This window comes from Dasypus novemcinctus, chromosome 20 (genome assembly GCF_030445035.2).
Source record: "Dasypus novemcinctus isolate mDasNov1 chromosome 20, mDasNov1.1.hap2, whole genome shotgun sequence".
NCBI classification, from domain to species: domain Eukaryota; kingdom Metazoa; phylum Chordata; class Mammalia; order Cingulata; family Dasypodidae; genus Dasypus; species Dasypus novemcinctus.
In genome coordinates, this window is record NC_080692.1 from 6,462,947 (window position 1) to 6,479,722 (window position 16,776).

Here is a 16,776-nt window from a genome sequence, read left to right on the forward strand (position 1 = left end):
CAGAAAGTAAAAATAAAAAATACGGCAAATAACCTAAATGTCCATCCCAAAGGAAAATAAATGTATAAACTTTAGCATGAATGAATTAAGTAACTACAGCTATATGCAACAATTCCACCTTTCTCAGTCAGGTTCCAATAGAGAATTACGCCATAATTACCCAGCCAAAAGCATTCACTGTATGTAATGAGATAATTTCTCTGCTATGATACTAGTTAAGTATCATCCTAGGGATAAGTGAGAAAACTTCCATTCAAATTATTTCCTATGTTCTGTGATCCAGATGAGGAACCCTGGTGGGTGATATATATGAACCTTAGAAACAATGCTGAATGTAAAAAGCAAGTGGCAAAAGGCTTCCTACAGTATATAAATACCATTTGGGGGGGAAAAAAAAAAACAAAAAAAATCAATTAGAAATACATAATATGGTAAAAATATTTGTGAAAAAAAGGAAGGAAATGACAAACACAAATTCAGGAGGGTGGTTATTACTTCTGGAGGAAAAGTTGGGAAAGACACAGGAAGAACACAGACTCAACGGTCTTCAGAATGTTCTGAAGCTAGGAGTAAGGACTTTAGGTATGTCCTATTAATTACTGCATAGCTTACAGGTTATACGTTATTCTTTTTCATGTACCAAATTTTAAGGGATAAAAACATTTTCACAAAAGCATCAAAGCTGAATACAACACCCCACATGTGGTCCGGGCCAGCCCCAAGAACGCTGAAGGGGGCGCCTGCGCGGCCCTGGTCCTATCTTAAGACAGCTGAGACCACAGCCTCTGGCTCTGCTGAGACCACTACGACACACTTACAAATTCCCGCTGACCTCACAAAATTATAGTGCTTCCTATCTGTTCTGAATTGGCCATTTCGCTCCCAACTATAAGCTGATAGTCTTGTTTTAAACTATAAGCTGATAGTCTTGTTTTAACTGATGACCAGAACTATCACTGGTAAACATTCATTCAGTCGCTTTCAATTCATTCTTTGGTCTGTGATCTTTTAAAATCCTTACGTGGCATTTAGTTTATAGATACTCGCTGAGCTTTCTCATACTGAGGAAACATGCCCTCTAAGACCAAACTGCTAACATCCATCGCAAAGAGGCTGTGGATGGGGCAGAAACCTTCAACGTGCCACTATGATCTCAATACAGACGATTTTGGGGAGTTTTCCAACAGCAATGAGTCGTGCTTTAACTACCAGCCTACACATTTCCTTGTTTATAAGGTCAGACATTTTACTGAAATCTATACATCTACAGCAATATTAATTAGGTGCTAAAACAGCAACAAAGAACAACAGCACTTAAGGAAGGAGCCCCAAAGCAATATTTGGCACAAATTATCTTAACACTTTTTTTCTCACCTTGTGCTTTCAAAACCTGAACCACCCAGAGTCAAGCATAATAACAACAACGAATCCTAACACAGGCCAAAGGGTGACTGTTCAGGCCCAGGATACTATTCGATGTTAAATATTAAAGTGTATCTATCGAACACATTGTCTGGGACTTACAAAATTCATTGTCTTTCCTCGAAATGATATACGGAAATACCACCGGCAGTTTAAACAAGGAAGAGCTGCATGACCTAGTGGGAAGGCAGAGTACGAGGCTGTAATTATCCAACCCAACAACCGAACTCCTGGAGGTCTGGGTGAGAAGCATGAAAAACTGCCCCAAATGCATGCACTGTAACAGGTGCCACCAGCGTTCAGAGCTCTTCCTCTGTGATGACCTAAATATTCAAATGACTCCACCAAAATCAAAATAAAGCAAACAGGGAAGCGGATCTGGCTCAACGAAGAGGGCGTCCACCTACCACATGGGAGGTCCAAGAGTCAAACCCAGGCCCTCCTGACCCGTGTGATGAGCTGCGTGCACAAAGAGTGCCGTGCCACGCAGGGGTGTCTCCCGCGTAGGGGAGCCCCACAAGCAAGGAGTGTGCCCCGTAAGGAGAGCCGCCCCATGCAAAGGAAAGTGTAGCCTGCCCAGGGTGGCACCACACACACAGAGAGCTGACGCAGCAAGATGATGCAACAAAAAGACAGACTGCAGGTGCCGCCAACAAGAATAGAAGCAGACACAGAAGAACACACAGCGAATGGACACAGAAGGACACAGATGACAGACACCTGGGAGAGGGGAGGGCAGGGAAGGGGAGAGAAATAAATAAAAAATAATCTTTAAAAAAAAACATAAAGCAAAGAACAAAAACAAACAAGGAATCCCTGCAAAAGCTGTCTGGTCCTGCACTAAGCAGACACCACAAATATAAATTACTTGTGTGGATTTAGCTAGAATCTAACAGACCCAATATCAGAGAAAAATGGTTTTCCAATATTTTACTTAAAGTCCTTTCATGGACAAACATCATCCATATTGTAAACTTGTGGTGCTGTAAGGCTTTTTGACTGGACTACGTCAGAGAGGTGTGACCCAGGTTAGGGCTCTGCCCTCTTGCTGGGTCTTTTTAAAAGTGAGAACACACAGGGAGAAAGAGATACAAAAAAAGAGAGCTGCTGTCTTTACCCTCCACGTGTGAGAAAGACGTCGAGAATCACAGCGAGGGAAGCTGAAGCACGTGCCCCAGGAGGCTGGGGGGTGAGCAGCAGAGGCTGGAGGCAAGCCACACACCTGACTGCCCACCGCTGGACTCAGCGGACAGAGGCGGCCCGGAAAGAGACAAGCCAATGCCTGATGGCCACAGCCGAGTGCCAGGAGACGGTGCGCCTTGGGAAGAAGGCAGGGACCTCGGCAGGTATCGGCTGTTAGCGTGCCTTGCCAGGTGGCAGGGTGCCAGGATCACCAGTAGCTGACTTTGGTGAGAAAGGATCTCTCATGGTGCCTTGATAGGGACATTTCGTAGCTTGTAAGCTTTTAACCCTAAATAAATCCCCTTTACAAAAGTCACCCCGTTTCTGCTATTTTCGGCAGCCTCTGGCAAACTGAGACAGGACACTGGGGTGTGGAAAGAGGTTACCTCTGAGCTGACTGCAGAAGAAACTCTCCCCACCGCAGGCAGTGCAGAGAAGGGCCAGGAAACTGGCCTTGCGCCTCTTCTTTTGGTTCCACATGTTAATCAGGTATTTACTTTAGGACAAAGCCCATTCCTTTCTCACAAGCCCGCTTCTGCTGTGAAGTTCTAATCATGTGTTTGCAGAAATACGATGTGTAGCCATGGAAATCTACGCAGTATCACTAATTTGGCATCTTGAGTTTCCTGAAGAAGTGGCTGAGAAGAGAGGGAACGCCACCAAAGAGAACGCCCTGATGGAGTATCAACAGCTGCAGCCAGCAGCAAGCCACGGCGAGAATGAATGCGAGCAGTAAAGGCGAGCTGATGCCAAGACTGCCGGAGAACTGGACTCCTAGGTGTTTGCTCCTTATAGAAGGTACTGGTGATGCTGACTTCAATTCACTAAGCATGATTTAAATGACGTAAAAATATATACTAGTATCCTGCCTGAAATCTTAGCTCCCAAGAGGCTGTGAAACTATACAGTTCAAGTCATAAATAACTACCATAAAACATTACAGTAAATTTTTGCAATAAGAATTTGAAGTATAATGCATAGATTTTTAAAGGGACATAATCTAAAGATAGCATATGGTTATTTGCCAAATGGAAACAAATCTTTTCAATTGGATCCCTCAGATTTCAGTTTGAAATTACTGGCGGATGTTTTAACCAGTAAGACAATGAATGAGATGCTTAGCTTAGCTTACTGCAAATACCTTAAAAGTTGGCTGCATTTTAGATTTAATTTTTAGTTTTATAAAAGCAATACATTTAATTAGCAAATCTTTATTCAGCACCTACTATGCGCCAAGCACTGTTTAAGGCTCTAGAATACCAGAGGAACAAAACAAAAAACGTTCACCCTCACTATGACTATATTCTAACTAGGGAAAACCGACAAGAAACAAAACAGGTAGAAAAGGGAAGTAGAAAAAATACATAAAATACATAAGATGTTAGCTAATGACAAATGCTACGGAGAAAAATAAAGCAGGGAAGGGTGTGGGGAGGCAACTGGAAGGACACTTCTGTTCTGAGTGTAATGGGGAGCCACTGCGGCTCTGAGCAGAGTGCCATCCCCAGCTTTGTCTGTGAAACACTCCCACTGGCTGCTGTGCTGGCAGGAGCCTAAGTGGGGCCATGAGAGCGGCACGGGGACCAGATCTAGGACAGGCTCTGGGGGCTGCACCCAGAGGGCACAGTGCAGGTACAGAGAAGGCACCGGCACCCAGGCAGGCTGCAGGCACAACCATCGGGGTCTGCGGGCAGACTGGATGCGGCTGTGACCAAGACAGGAGAGTTCTGTGTGTGCACTACTACAAAACAAAAACAAAACACAACACGCCCTCACACAGTTCTGAAATCAGATCAGGTCAGTCCTCTAATGCCTCCATGCCCATCCCTGATTCCAGCAATCCCAAGGAAACCACTCAAATCTTTAAAGTGTTTCTTCCAGTATTAACCGCCATGTTTCTAAACATGATACTGATAATGCTTGACTTTTGTTTCAGAATGCTAAGGATTTAGTCTCTACCCCACACATGCACACACATAAATGTACTTTCTCTCCCCAATCCCCACAAATTACAATTTTGAGTGGAATGCATTTTGAGGGTTTATCTCATAATGGCTACACAAATACCATTCAAAGTAGACCCACGAATGATTTGATGATCACATCTCCTTTCACGGACACTTGTTCCTGTTTGTCTGCTTTTCTATGTAACTATGGCTAATTCACTCTCACAGTGAGACCTTCTCAGTATGACCAAATGCAGTGGGTAAGCACTGTTCCGTCTTGCCCATCTGCTCTGATCCGGCCCGCTGAACCCCAGGCCTACCGACAGGGCTGCCATTTGAGAGCCTGCCTTCACCCTCGGCCTGGGGATTCCTGCCTCATTTCCGCGCTGGAGCTCATCTCCTGATTGATTGTTTGATTCCCTCATTTTGGTGGAGAAGATCCTCATGGAGAGGCAGTATAACTACCCAGGTTCAAATATCAGTTCTACCACTTACTAGCTGTATCACTTTGGGAACTTGCTTCTCTATGCCTCAGTATTCCCATGTGTAAAACTGGGAAATCACAGCACCAACCTCCTACAGTGCTGTCAAGTTATGAAGCAAAGCACGCCGGGTGACCAGGACAGAGCCCAGCAACGAGCAAGTGCTATGTCAGCGCTGTGTTAGTTATGATGAGGATGATTCCAGAGAAGGAGCGCAGGACTCCACCTGTCCAAGATGTCTCTAGCACATTCACATCTGAGTGGAAGTTCTGATGACAAGAGAATTCTGAGTTGGAAATTATTTTTCCTTGCTACTGCTCAACTGCCTTCTAGCTTCCAGTACTGTTAATGAGAATTATGATGGCATTTTAATTCCTGATCCTTGTAAAGTGACCTGGTTCATTTTTCCAGAAGCATTTAAAACCTTCTCTTTATCCTTGGCATTCCAACATTTCATTACATTGTGATTTCAAATGAGACCTTTCTTATTCATTTTGGTATGTACTCAGTGAACTCCTCTTTTTATTCTAGAAACCCAAGGACTTCAGCTCTGTGATGTTTCCTTGCATTAGAGCTTTATTTCCCACACTCCAATTTCTCTGTTCTCTCTTTCTGGAATCTGAATAGCCCATACATATTAATCCCATTTTCTTACCTTTCCTACTTTCAAAATCCTTTCAACTTTATCTTCCACCCCTTTTAATTTTTCTTTTTGTAGCATCCTATTCTTGTTTCACGGCTACACCCTTATCTGTGGATACTGTAGTTCTGTTTGAATTTTTTTGTTTTCTGTACTATAACTCTCTCTCTGACCCCTCTGTTTGCTCTGTCTGTTTTTCATGTTGGAGATGCGCTGTGAACATGTGCTGACCCTCAGCTGAACATTCAGGTTGGTGAGCAGGGTACTAAGGGGCCACCCGGAAGCTCCCCAAGTCGTCACTGGGCAGGACTCGCCAACTGGATGTCATCCGAGATAAGGCAGCAGCAAGCTGGCCCTGGCGCTGGAGGAAACCTGAATGTCAGCACCCCTGCAGGGTTTCTTGTCACAGAGAAGAACCCTCCCATCTCCTGACAGGCTGAAAGCCTGGCTGCTAGCACTGTAGGGACCCGGGAGACAAGAGCAACTAGAGGTCTCATTTTTCAACTCACAGGCTGTCACTTAAGGCTCCTGTTTTCGCATGGCATCTCACTCTTCTGTGAGCAGTACAAACCCCTCAGAACATGTATTAGTCAAGGTTCTCCAGGGAAACAGAACCAAGAGGGGATAAGAGGGGATATAGATATGTATGATGAGATGTATTATAGGGGTTGGTTCACACGACCAAAGGGGATTGTCAAGTCCAGGTAGCCCTCCTGGAAATGAAAGTATAGATCTATTTAGAGGTACATCCTAAGAATGTGAAGAATAAAGGCTACATGACATCTTCCACCTATGTAAAATCCTATCAATGAACTGCTCTAGTAAAGGAACAAATTAACATGAGATACTGAAGTTAAAACTTAACCTAAACTTCAGACTACTTTAAGGAAAATTCATTTGACCTGAAATGATATTGAAAATCAGTGAACTTAATTTTTAAAAAGTTCATTTCTACAATTTCAATTAATATTGTAGTTATCCATAAAAAGGCCAATCCTTCAAATAGTGGCTACAGGAATTCTTTTCACACAAGAATATAATTAAAATTGAACTCATCTAACTTACTCACTCTAGACTTTTATATAACTGATCTGGATCTAGTCCCTTGGGGTGATTGCAGTTCAAGGCACTTCCACACTTGTGCTTACTGGGAAAAGGCCCATTGCAAAGACAGGTATAGAGTTTTCAGCATCTGGAAGACTTACTAGAAAATTAAAGAAAACTGCTAGCTTGAGACTAACTCAGAATCTGCTTACAGAGTTTATGGTAATAAAGAGAGAAGTGTTCTCATTTTTCACTTGTCTATATATTTGTTTTTTAATAAGGGAACCTTTTTTCAGGTCAAAGGCTCATCATTTCTCAGAAAGTAGCAACAAATCACAATTAGAATTGGTAATTCAATTCTGAAAATAGTGCTCACCTACTTACTAAGGTAGGTAACAATTTCTACCAGATGACTAACCTGGGGGTAGGGGTAGATTTACTGGCTTGACTACCTGGCTTTCAGAGTGGAGGATGACCTGACTTATTTTTTTCAATCATGTGGTTGAGAACTATCAGATTTAATGCTCCAAAGTAAACTGCCTATTTATTTCCTATCAACTAAGCTGCCAACTAAAAGGGAGCATGGTACGGTTGAGATCAGCATTCTCCAAAAAATGTTTCCACAAAATACAAGTGTTCCACGGTATTAAAAGGTGATAAACATAAAAAATAAAGTAAAATACTAGTAAATATCTTTCTCTACAAATTTACCTTTTAAATATGATGGAAAAGAATTACATGGAAAGACAGTTGTTTATAGTTTATCCTAGTCACGCAGGCCAGGACACAGCATGAATACAGTGGGCCACAACATGATATATAATTTGAGCACCTCTGCAGAGGAGGTTCACCCACTAACCACCATGGTGTGGATTCAACATACAGTTCGAGTTGTGATCACTGATTGCAGTAATCAATATTTTTGCTATACCATTTTCTACAATGCACGGTTATAAATTTACATATGTTCTAAGGACAATAAATTTGGAAAACGTCAGTATAAATAAAACATGCCAACACCTGAAATATGGATCAAAATAAATGACATACAATTAATGCTTGAATGATGCCTTTACTAGGGAATTCAGAACGTAAGATTACTGAAAATAAATTGTCAGAGAAGTAAATTACAAGGTATCTTGTTTTTCATAATAGTAAAAGCTTAAGAAAAAGTATTTTGGATGAATATTATTCCTTCATCTTCTAAGCCCCCAAAGAAATCTGTATTGTAGCAAGTACACCAGCAGGAAAGAGGACACACGCGAACTGGAGAACCTGATGCTAGACGGTCCGAGGACCCCGAGGGCAGGACAGCAGCCCAGGGCTGGCAGGCCGAGGGCGTGGCCAGCTCCAGGTCTCAGGGCACAAGGGGAGATCACTGGAGCCCAGAAGGATCACTGTGGAGGTGGCCACCTGAGAGAAGCCGGGCCTTGGGAGGAGCCGCCCAGTCAGCCCACGGTGACTCGAGAAGGAGTAAGCCAGGAAAAAAACAACCAGACTCGTCCTCCCGCCCTCGAATCCCGGCAGCTCTCACTGCCCTGCCCAGTCGGAGGCAGGCACAGGCAGCCTGCGGATGCTGCTTGGGCAAGGCTGGCTTCAGGGCGGGGGACAGCGCGTTAGGGTGGAGAGTACATCTATCTGGAGGGCACGGACCGTGAACTGACCTTTTCCTCCTCCTCCTCTTTACCAGCAAGTAAAGAATGCCTAGAATGTGAACCTCCTGAAGAGATGTTCTGAAATGGGTGAATTATGACACCTCTAAGTGCTTCCTATAATCTGTGTAAAAGAAGCTGGACCAAAATGTGGGCCAAAGGTTGCATCTGCATTTGGCAGAATGAACAAAGGCCTTGAAGTTACCACCAATTTAAATCTAACACTCTGTCTGAGGCTGGCTAATATGCTCTACAACTTTTCTTTGATCTGCGTGGTAAGAAAATCCTCCCTGTGGTGCATTTGATTTTTGTGAGAAAAACCACTTTGAACAACTTTCACAGTTTAAGTTCTATAGAGGTTTGCATTTAACCAAAAGATGAAGACATTCCCTGTTGCTGTAAAATATCCCTTGAATTGTTTCCTGTCATTTCTCATAAAGCAAGTATCTCTCACCAGTATTTCTAAATAAAAAGTTACTCCACATACTGCACACCTACATGATGTCTAAGAAGAGGCAAAACCAAGCACTGCTGACAAGTCGGCTTGGTGGTGACCTCTGACAGGAGGAAGGACTTTGGCCAGGAAGGGCACGGAGGAACCTTCGGGGTGCTGACAGTGTACTACAGCTAGAGTCTGGTGTGTATCTTGATACATGCTTATACATCAAGAATCAAAGAGCTGACAATGGGATACCATTTCACACCTATTAGAATGGCCACTATTAAAAAGACAGAGAACTGCAGAATTGGAGAGGACATGCAGCGAGAGGAACGCTTATCCACTGTTGGTGGGAACATGAAATGGTACAGCCACTGTGGAAGACTGTTGGGCAGATCCTAAGGAAGTTGAATATAGACTTACCATGTGACCCAACACCACCACACTAGGTATATACCCAGAAGAACTGACAGTAGTGACACAAATAAATATCTGCACACCAATTCATAGCAGTGTTATTCATGATTGCCTAGAGATGGAAACAACCCAGGTGCCCATCACCTGACAAATGGATAAATAAACTGTGGTATATACACACGATGGAATATTACTCAGCTGTAAGAAGAAAAGAAGTTGTGAAGCATGTGACAACATGGATGAACTTGGAGGACATGTTGAGTGAAGCAAGCCAGACACAAAAGGACAAATAACTGTATGACTGTGCTATTATGAACTAAATATGTTGTATAAACTCAGAGAGTTAATATCTAGAATACAGGGGCAAGAAAACAGAATGAGGTTAGAGAATGGAAAGCTGAGGGTTAATCTCTGCAGAAGTGGTAAAAGGCTGTTTGTTAATCTTTGGAAATAAAGATAAAAGCACATCATAGTGTTTGTAACTAGCAGTGGCTACTACATAGGTATGACAGTGGCTGAAAGGGAAAGTCTAAGGTCACGTATATTACTAGAAAGAAAGCTAAAAAATGTAACATGGCACTATAGCATAGTGAAATTTCATGTGAAAAAGGAATATGGGTAATATTGTATATATAAGACTTTTTCTTTGAAACTAAACAAATGAATGTTAAATGTTACAAGATGTTAATATCAGGCAAAAACAAAACAAACATTATGCTAAATGAAAGAAACCAGATACAAAGTATTACATATTATATGATTACATTTATATACAATGTAAATGTAAATCAGTTTATACAGATGGAATCAGATTACTGGTTATGTAGGGCTGGGGAAGGATAGAGAGATTGAGAGGTGACTGCTAAGGGATGGGAAGTTTTTCTTTTTGGAGTAATGAAATTGTTCTAAAACTTTTTGTGGTGAGAATGCACAACACTGTGACTATACTAAAGCCATTGATTGTACTCTTTGAATGAACTGTATAGTATGTGAATGTATCTCAATAAAACTGCTAGAAGAGCACATTTCATGTACCATTCTGTATATATCATACATAAATTTAAAAAGAAATAATCCAATTAAACGACTTTCATGATTACTCCTCAGTAAATAACTTAATAAAGGAAAGAGTGTGGTTTATATTTTACGAGGAGTCAGCAAACTGTGGCCCACAGGCCACCAGCCTCTCTCTATGACTGCAGGGTCCAGCCAAGCTGCAGTGACAGAGACCAGGTCAACAGCAAAGTCTAACATGTTCACTACCGGACCCTCAAGAAAAGCCTGCCCACCCCTTATTTAAACCTCAATTAATACACTTAAATTGTCCCTTCTTTGGGATAATCCAAACAGCAAAGTGTTCATAAGACAGCTAAGTTACTAATAACTTCATTAACTTGATTACTATTAACTTGACACCGAGTCCACTGTAATCAAGAATTTCTAAAACCCCATCGTGGGGAGCAGCATTCTGGTGTATAAAGTTTATTTTAAGGTGCAGATCAACAAACTGGCACTCTGTTTGCCCTTGCACAATGTTAACTTTTAAATTTATTATCAAGGACTTTTAAATGGGCAGAGTATACTCAACAGTAAAATCAAGATTTCTGGCAGCTCCAGCAACATGGGTGCCACATTCCCACGTGAAACCACTGGCAGCAGAAAGCAGAGGGAACTTTTCAATGGACTGCACTCTGCGGTCTTACACAGTCCTCAGTGACTCCACAACCCTGAGGTGAAGCATCAGCTAATGCTTAACACTGGGCCACACTACTGTTCCTTTTTCCCATAGCAAAGTTGAGAGGAAAAGGGAAAATGACTTCAATCTGTACCTAAATAAAAATCAGGGCAACAGAAGAGGCTGAGGGTCAGGTACTTCCTAACACATAGCTCCCTTGTTACCTCACTGCTGCAGGCAGCCAAGTTTGCAGCCTTAGGCTTAAGCCCCATCCTCTAGGTAAAATGGCAGAAAGGAATCACAGAAATACAAGGGCTAGAAGACCAAACTGGGCAAGAGCCAATGCAACACTTGAAAACATCCTTGTCCTCCAAAACAAGCACACTCCCATCTTTGAATGCTGCCTGATAAAAAGCTTTTTTATTCAAAAAGAAAATATTATTATTGACAGATCAGGAAGGAGAAATTGACGGTTCTGTATTAAGAGTAAAAAGTTTAATATACTTTCAATATGGATAGAACACCTATACAGATCAATAAGGGGATAGAAGACTTGAATAATACTATAAGCCAACTAGACCTAACAGACATATATAGAACTCTCCATTCAACAACAGCAGAATACAGTATTCTTCTCAACTGCACATGGGTCATTCTCCAAGACTGACAATACGTTAGGTCACAAAACAAGTCTCAAAAAAGTCGAAAATACTGAAACCATACAATATATCTTCTCTGACCACAGAGGAATGAAGACAGAAATCATTATCAGGGGAAACTAGGAAGTCCCCAAATATGTGGAAATTAACACACTCTTAAACAACCAATGGGTCAATGAAATCAGAAGAGAAATTTGGAAACATCTTCAAGCAAATGAAAAAGAAACCACACTATATCAAAACTTAGGAGATGCAGCAAAGGCAGAGCTGAGAGAGAAATTTATAGCTCTAAATGCTTACATTAAAAAAGAAAGACCTGGCGGCTGACTTGGCCCAGTGGTTAGGGCATCCGCCTACCACATGGGAGGTCCGCAGTTCAAGCCCCGGGCCTCCTTGACCCGTCTGGAGCTGGCCCGTGCACAGTGCTGATGCGCTCAAGGAGTGCCGTGCCACGCAGGGGTGTTCCCCGCGTAGGGGAGCCCCACATGCAAGGAGTGCACCCCGTGAGGAGAGCCGCCCAGCGTGAAGGAAAGTGCAGCCTGCCCAGGAATGGTGCCACACACATGGAGAGCTGACACAAGAAGATGACGCAACAAAAAGAAACACAGATTCCCGTGCCGCTGACAACAGAAGCGGACAAAGAAAACGCAGCAAATAGATAGAGAGAACCAACAACAGGGGTGGGGGCAGGGAGGAAGGGTAGAGAAATAAATAAATAAATCTTTGAAGAAAAAAAAAAGACAGACCTCAAATCAGAGACCTAACCTCACAACTGGAGCAATTAGAAGAACAACAAACTAAACCCAACATGAGCAGAAAGACAGAAATAACAAAGATTAGAAGAAAGAAAATGAAATACAGAATAATAATAATAAAGAGAATAAACAAAACCAAAGTTGGTACTTTGAAAAGATCAAGAAAATCAACAAGCCTTTAGCTAGGCCCACAAAGAAAAAAGAGAAAGAATACAAATAACTAAAATCAGAAATGAATGGGGGGACCTTATTACCCTATAGAAATAAAAAGGACTATAAAAGGATACTACGAACAATTCCATGCCAACAAAGCAGATAACCAAGATAAAATGGATAAATTCCTAGCAACACACAGACTACACTAACTCAAGAAGAAATGAAAGATTTCAACAGAATAATAACTTTCAAATAAAGAGATTCAATCAATTATCAAAAACCTCCCAATAAAGAAAAGCCCTGGACACAATGGCTTCACTAGTGAATTTCACCACACATTCCAAGAAACAGTAACAATCCTTCTCAAACTCTTCCAAAAAATTAAGAGAAGGGAACATTTCCTAATTCATTCTATGACGCCAACATCATCCTAATACCAAAGCCAGAAAAAGATACCACAAGAAAAGAATCTCTTTTCACTATCACTTATGAATATAGATGAAAAAATTCTCAACAAAATACTAATCCAAAACTGAATCCAAAAGCATACAAAAAGAATTATACACCATCATCAGCTAGGATTTAATCCAGGTTCTCAGGTTTGTAAGGGTGGTTCAGCATAAGAAAATCAATTAATGTACCACATTAATTAAAATAAAGGACAAAAATCACATGATCCTCTCAACTGATGCAGAAAAGACTTTTGACAAAATACAGTAACCATGCTTGATAAAAACATTTAGAACACTAGGAATAGAAGGAAACTTCCTCAACATTATAAAGAGCACATATGGGGAAGCGGATTTGGCTCAATGGATAGAGCATCTGCCTACCACATGGGCGGTCCAGGGTTCAAACCCAGGGCCTCCTCACCCATGTGGTGAAGATGGCCCATGCGCAGTGCTGATGTGCACCAGGAGCGCTGTGCCATACAGGGGTGTCCCCTGTGTAGTGGAGCCCCATGCACAAGGAGCGTGCCCTGTAAGGAGAACCACCCCACATGAAAAAAAAGTGCAGCCTGCTCAGGAGTGGGGCTGCACACATGGAGCTGACGCAGCAAGATGATTTAACAAAAAGAGACACAGATTCCCGGTGCTGCTGACAAGAATACAAGCAGACACAGGAAAACACACAGTGAATGGACACAGAGAGCAGATAACTGAGGGGAGGAAGGGGTGAGAAAAAAAAATCTTAAAAAAAAAAAAAAAGCACATATGAAAAGTCAACGGCTAAAAAACTGAAAGACTGAAAGCTTTCCCTCTAAGATCAGGAACAAGAGGGAAACGGACTTGGCCCAGTGGTTAGGGCATCCATCTACCACACGGGAGGTCCGCAGTTCAAACCCCGGGCCTCCTTGACCCGTGTGGAGCTGGCCCATGCGCAGTGCTGATGTGCACAAGGAGTGCCGTGCCATGCAGGGGTGTCCCCCGCGTAGGGGAGCCCCATGCACAAGGAGTGCGCCCCATAAGGAGAGCCACCTAGCACGAAAGAAAGTGCAGCCTGCCCAGGAATGGCGCTGCCCACACTTCCCGTGCCTCTGACGAGGAAAAAAAAGGAACAAGAAAAGGATACCACGGTTATTCTACATTGGAGTGGAAGTGCTAGCCAGAGCAGTTAGGCAAGGAAGGAATAAACTATAAAGAAAGAGGCAAAACTTTCCCTATTTGCAGAGGATATGACCCGATAGAGAGAAAATCCTGAAAGATCCACAACAAAGCTCCTAGAGCTAATAAATGAATTCTGCAAAGTGGCAGGGTACAAGATTAACACCTAAAACTCAGTAGTTTTTCTATACACAAGCAAAGATCAATCAAGAAAAAAATTCTATTCACAATGGCAACTTTTAAATCAAATATCTAGGAATAAATGCAACCAAGGATGTAGAGGACTAGTCTACCAAAAAACTACAAAACATTGCTAAAAAATAATCACAGAAGACCGAAATAAATGGAAGAACATTTTGTGTTCCTGAACTGGAAGATTAATATTGCTAAGATGCCAACTGCACAAAAAATAATTTATAGAATCAACACCATCCCAATGAAAATGTCATCAGCCATCACTGCAAAAATGCAAAAGCTAATAATCAAATTTATACAGAAGAGTAAGGGGCCCCAAATAGTCAAAACCATATTGAATGAGACGAACAAAGTTGGAGGACTCATACTTCCCTATTTTAAGACTTATTATGAAGCTAAATTAATCAAAACAACATGATACTGGCACAAGGACAGAGAAATAGACCAATGGAATCAAATCCAGAGTTTAGAAAACTACTCTCACAGCCAAAGCCAACCGATTTTTGACAAGAGTGTTGAGTCCACTCAATGAAGAAATAATAGTCTCTTCAACAAATGGTGCTAGGAAAACTGGACTTCTATATGCAAAAGAATGAAGGTCTTCATTCTTAATAATGAAACTCTACCTCACATCATACACAAAAAGTAAATCAAAAAGGATCAAAGATCTAACTATAAGAAACTATAAAACTCCTAGAAACAACCAGAAACTTTTTCAGGACCTTATGTTAGATAAGATAATAAATAATAGATAAATGGGACTTCATCAAAATTTAAAACTTTTGTGCATCAAAGGACTTTATTTGAAAATAAAAAGACAACCTACAGAATGGGAGAAAATATTTGGGAACCACATACCCAATTATGAGTTTAATACCCAGAATATATAATGAAATCTTATAACTCAATAACAAAAAGACAAACAACCCAATTTAAAATATGGGCAAAAGACTTAAAAAGACATTTCTCCAAAGAAGATAAACAAATGGCCTATAAGCCCATTGGAAAAAGTGCTCAGCATCATTAGCCATCAGGGAAATGCAAATCAGAATCATAATGTGGTATCATTTCACACCCAACAAAATGGCTGCTACTGAAAAATCAGAAAATAACAAGTGTTAGAAAGGATGAGGAGAAAAAGGAACACTCATTCACTGCTGGGAGGAATATAAAATGGTGCCGCATTATTCACAATTGCCAAAAGATGGAAACAACCCAAGAACCCACCAACTGACGAATGGATAAACAAAGTGTGGTATTTCCATACAATGGAATATTATTCAGTCATAGAAAGGAATGTACTTCTGATGCATGCTATATGTAGAATGGATGGAGATATCATGTTGAGTGAAATTAGTGAGACACAAAAGGACAGAGATTGTACGATCTCATTTATATGAAATAATTTAAATATGCAAATTTATAGAACCAGAAGCTAAAATACAGGCCAACAGGGGCCGAGGTGGGAGTAGGGAATGGAGTAGGGAATGGGGTAGGGAATGCTTACCTGGTAGAACTTCTGCTCAGGGTGAGGGAAGAATTTTGGTAAGGGATGGTGGTGACGGTAGTGCAACACTGTGAATGTAATTACCACCACTCAATTTTATATTTCAAAGTGGTTAAAATGGGAAATTTTAAATTATCTGTTATCAGAATGGAAATTTTAAAGTGTTAAAAGACTGCATGTGTGAGGGGGAGGTATATGGAAACTCTATTCTTTCTGTAAATGTTTTTCTGTAAACCTACAACTTCTCTAATTTAAAAAAAAGCTTTTCTTATTTTTGCAGCTTCTTCTAAGTCAATAATTACTTCAAAATTAAAAGTTAAAAAAAAAAAAAGTTTTTCCTTATACTGACCAGAAATCTGTCTTCCTGTGCCTTACCTGGTCCTTAACTAGACAGGGGAAGTTTAATCCCTCTTGTACAAGAAAACTCTTCCATTAGTTAAAGCTCTCTTGCCCAGGCCTCGACCAAGGGTCCCCCTTTCACAAGGACCTTTCCTGTTGAACCAAGTATTCATTTGGTCAGCAAATCTTTCTTGACCGACCAGCCTGAGTTAGGTACTGCTCTGGAGTCTTGGGGTTCAACAGAGCACTATGTCCCTGCCCTGCAGAATGACAGTTATCATGTCTAATGACAGACCACAAGCAACCCTGGCCTCTCTGCAGGCCACGGCACACTACTAACTGAACTGTGCTCATGGTCCACTCAATCCTCTAATGCTTTTTTGTACCCACTGCTCAAAATTCTTTCCTTAAGCTCTGGCTTACTGGATCCAAATTTTCTTCTGGTCATCCATACTAAATATTATGTTTTTAGAATGTGCCCTTCTCTCCAGTCTGTCAAAAACTTCTAGAATAACAATTTCTTTTCAACCTTCACATATATCCGATCCCTTCTAGTTTGTTGCCTGCAAATTGGATCAACAGACCTCCCTACATAGTCATCCAGATCAGTTTTGTACAGGGCAGTGCGTCACTAGCACCACCCAAGTGATGGACCCATGGCC

General features: G+C 41.5%; 1 protein-coding gene across 2 annotated transcripts in view; it reads right to left on the reverse strand.

Moving 5' to 3' along the window:
- The window catches only part of PRPF18 (pre-mRNA processing factor 18), a 56,680-nt gene that overhangs the window by 3,646 nt on the left and 36,258 nt on the right, over positions 1 to 16,776 (reverse strand). The window lies entirely within an intron of this gene.